Genomic DNA, 2,673 nt, shown 5'->3' with positions numbered 1-2,673 from the left:
GAGCTCTTGGCTCAAAAAAATTTTCAGAAATTTTCTTTGAAGTCTCTTCAACACAAGAAGTTTTGAAATCATTTTGCAAATTTTTTTTTCAAAATCACTTTTCAAGATATTCTCATTAGAAAGATCATGCATATGCAATGAAGGAGGAAAAGGATGAGAAATAGGACGGGTGTTAACTTTGGGTTGCACCGGTTCACTCTCTTCATTGGACATGCCTACTTGGTTGTCCACAATCTTCCCATTTCTTAAGGTAATTACTGCATTGACATGCTCTATTGTGTGTCCTTCCGATGAGGAATGCTTCGGTGGAGCATTTAAAGGCATTTTCCCTTTCCATCTAGCATTTAAAATACTAGCTATTTGCCCTACTTGGGTTTCTAGCTTAGCAATGGATTGAGAATGAGAATGAAGCAATTGAGTGTTCGTCTCTAGAGTGCCTAGAGCGGTCAAAACTTTCTTTTCAAAAGCGAGGCTTCTAGAATTTCCTTGAGAATATGATAGTTGATTAGAAATATGAGAATTAGAAAATTAATTTCCTTGTGATTAAAATAATGATCTAAAACCTTGGGAACCTTGGCTTTGCATCGGAGATGGAACATACTTCCCCTGGAAACCACCTTGGGGAGGGTTTAAGCCATCCCCTTGGTTTCTCCAAGAGAAGTTCGAGTGATTCCTCTAACTATGATTATAGTGATTGCCATAAGGATTGTTCCCTTGATTAACAAAAGCTGCATTGACTTGTTCATGATGCTCACTTTGCACATGTCCATGGGGACAATTGGAAGTAAAATGTAAAACACTTGAACAAGTCATACATGTCTCATTGGATGCATGATGGGAATGGTTAAGGACGGATGATACTTGATTTGCCGAGTTTCGGTTAATCAAAAATTAATCAAACCTTTGAGATAAGGATTTCATCTCAGCGGCTATTTCATTAGAATGGTCAACTCGATGTAACCCAACACTCTTCCTTCCACTTGAATTCCTACCATTCTTAGAAGATAAAGTTCGATGCAAAGAATTTTCACTCATGCTCTCATAAAGACGCCACAGGTCATCCTTATGCCTATCAATGTAAGAGCCACCCATGGAAGCATCAACCATGCCCTTGTAATTGTCCGATAAGCTTTCAAAGCAATATTAAACTAATTGCAATTTGGGCATGTCATGATGTGGACACTTCCTAAGCAATTCATTGAATCTTTCCCATGCCTCATGGAACGTTTCCCCATCCCCGTGTGAAAGCTCTCGAATTGTGGTTCTCATGGCATTGGTCTTAGAAACTGGATAGTACTTCTTCAAGAACTCTTGTTGTATTTCTGCCCAAGAAGTTATTGAAAAAGGCCTAAGATTGTTAAACCATTATTTTGCCTTGTCTTTAAGGGTGAATGGAAAAAGTTTAAGCCTTAAGACCTCTTCCGGCATGTCCGTATATCTAATGGTGGAACATACTTCAAGAAACTCATGCAAATGCTTGTAAGGTTCTTCACTAGGAAGTCCATGATAATTAGGAAGCATTTAAATGGTTTGTGGTTTGATCTTATAGTGGTGTGCTCTAAATGGTGGCAATTGAATGCATATGGGTGCAGTGTATTCATTAGGCACAGTGATCTCCTAAGGCGAGAGGAGGATTAGCAATTAGAGGTGCAACATGGGCACCTTGATTGCCTTGAATGATGGGAGGTTGTGGAGCATAGATTGGCCTTGGCATTCCCAATGGAACTTGGCCTTATTGTTGTGGTGGGTGAATGAATGGCCTCGGCATGCCTAATGATACTTGCATGTTATCATGATGCACATTAGGGTGGAGGATACCTTGTTGGTCTATGTGACCAAGGTCCTTCACATGGTCCTCTTTATGCCCTTCCATTGATAAAATGGATTGACTAGAACTTCCTCTTCCCCTAGGGTTTCGAACAACGGATTCAAGATGAAAATTAAGAGGAACAAGAGTAGGTTTCAATGATCTATGACCATGCATGCACAACAAAACACAACAAGCAACAAGTAATGAACAATCACTTCACCTTCGCAACAAATCAACAATCAACAAACTTCCTCCACATACAACGTTCCCGTACTCCCATGCTATCAACAATATGCAAAGAATAAATAAATTGCCTCCATGTGGGCTCACGATTTATCTAAGAATTGAAATACAAGCCTCCACGCAGGCCGACGATTTAATTAGAGATTAAGTTAAGAAAGAGCTCACAAAGGGTCCTTTAGCACTTCAATTCAATTTTCAATTTTAGCCTTGCAAAATTTTTTGATTTTAGGTTTTTCCTTACTTTTGCTTAGCTCTTTGCTTGAAATGCTCCTTTGCTCACCTTCTAGCTCAATGCACCTAGTTAAACAAGAACCAACACAATAAGTAACCAAAATGAAAATGAAAACAAAGTAAAGACACGATCAAAAGAGTACTAATTCCTAATTGATTCCACAAATACGACGTTGCCTTCAATCAATCCCTGCCAACGGCGCTAAAAACTTGGTGGCTTGTCGCGGCCTACCAAAGCTTGAACCAAAAGATAGTGGTGTAGGGCAATGATGAATGTGGCCAAGTTTTACATTCGGAAATTACCACTACTACCTTTCACTAAAAATATAGTTAGGGCGAGTAGGGATCGTCCGAAGGGATTGATGGGTCGTATTAGGTTGTGGAATCGA

General features: G+C 39.5%; 1 pseudogene; it reads left to right on the top strand.

Moving 5' to 3' along the window:
• Positions 1-1,165: 1,165 nt before the first annotated feature.
• Positions 1,166-1,266, top strand: LOC132315405 (small nucleolar RNA R71; annotated as a pseudogene).
• Positions 1,267-2,673: the final 1,407 nt, after the last annotated feature.

Source organism: Cornus florida, unplaced genomic scaffold (genome assembly GCF_030987335.1).
Source record: "Cornus florida cultivar Cherokee Brave unplaced genomic scaffold, ASM3098733v1 CherokeeBrave_3.0.0_Hap2_Chr06, whole genome shotgun sequence".
Taxonomy (NCBI): domain Eukaryota; kingdom Viridiplantae; phylum Streptophyta; class Magnoliopsida; order Cornales; family Cornaceae; genus Cornus; species Cornus florida.
Note: the sequence above shows the minus strand (reverse complement) of the source record. Positions and strands in the feature narration are given on the sequence as shown.